Genomic DNA, 917 nt, shown 5'->3' with positions numbered 1-917 from the left:
GTTTTAAGTCTCTAACTTTTGCCTGGATCGCCCTTTCAGGTTTTCAATCCACCGAGACACTTATTTTTGCCTAAGCCGCCCTTTTGGGTTTTCAACTTAGCAAGTTGTTCTTTTCTTTTTTAGGCGAAGTATTTCTTGACTGCATCTGCGTTCACAGGACGCGTGAACTCCTCACCATCCATAGTTGTAAGAATCAAAGCACCGCCTGAAAAGGCTCTTTTAACAACATATGGGCCTTCGTAATTAGGAGTCCATTTTCCCCTAGAGTCTGGTTTGAAAGATAGAATCTTATTGAGCACAAGGTCACCTTCTCTGAACACACGAGGTCTGACCTTCTTATCAAAAGATTTCTTCATCCTCTGCTGATACAACTGACCGTGACACATGGTAGTCAATCTCTTCTCTTCAATCAAATTCAACTGATCAAGCCTGGTCTGACACCATTCAACCTCAGTCAACTTGGCTTCCATCAGCATACACAATGACGGAATCTCAACCTCTACTGGGAGCATTGCTTCCATACCATAAACAAGTGAGAAAGGGGTTGCCCCTGTTGAAGTGCGGATGGACGTAAGATACCCGTGCAAAGCAAATGGGAGCATCTCATGCCAATACTTGTATGTTACGACCATCTTCTGGATAATCTTCTTGATGTTCTTGTTTGCAGCTTCAACAACCCTATTCATCTTAGGTCTGTAGGGAGAAGAATTATGATGTACAATCTTGAAGTCTTTACAAAGAGCTTCCACCATATTATTATTCAAGTTCGATCCATTATCAGTAATGATCTTACTTGGCACACCATAACGGCATATAATCTAATTCTTGATAAACCTTACAATGACTTGCTTGGTTACATTCACATACGATGCCGCTTCAACCCATTTGGTAGAGTAATCAATTGCCACCAAAATGAA

The sequence above is a fragment of the Lathyrus oleraceus genome, chromosome 6 (genome assembly GCF_024323335.1).
Source record: "Lathyrus oleraceus cultivar Zhongwan6 chromosome 6, CAAS_Psat_ZW6_1.0, whole genome shotgun sequence".
NCBI lineage: Eukaryota > Viridiplantae > Streptophyta > Magnoliopsida > Fabales > Fabaceae > Lathyrus > Lathyrus oleraceus.
The sequence above is the reverse complement of the archived record's forward strand: the minus strand, read 5'-3'. Positions refer to the sequence as shown.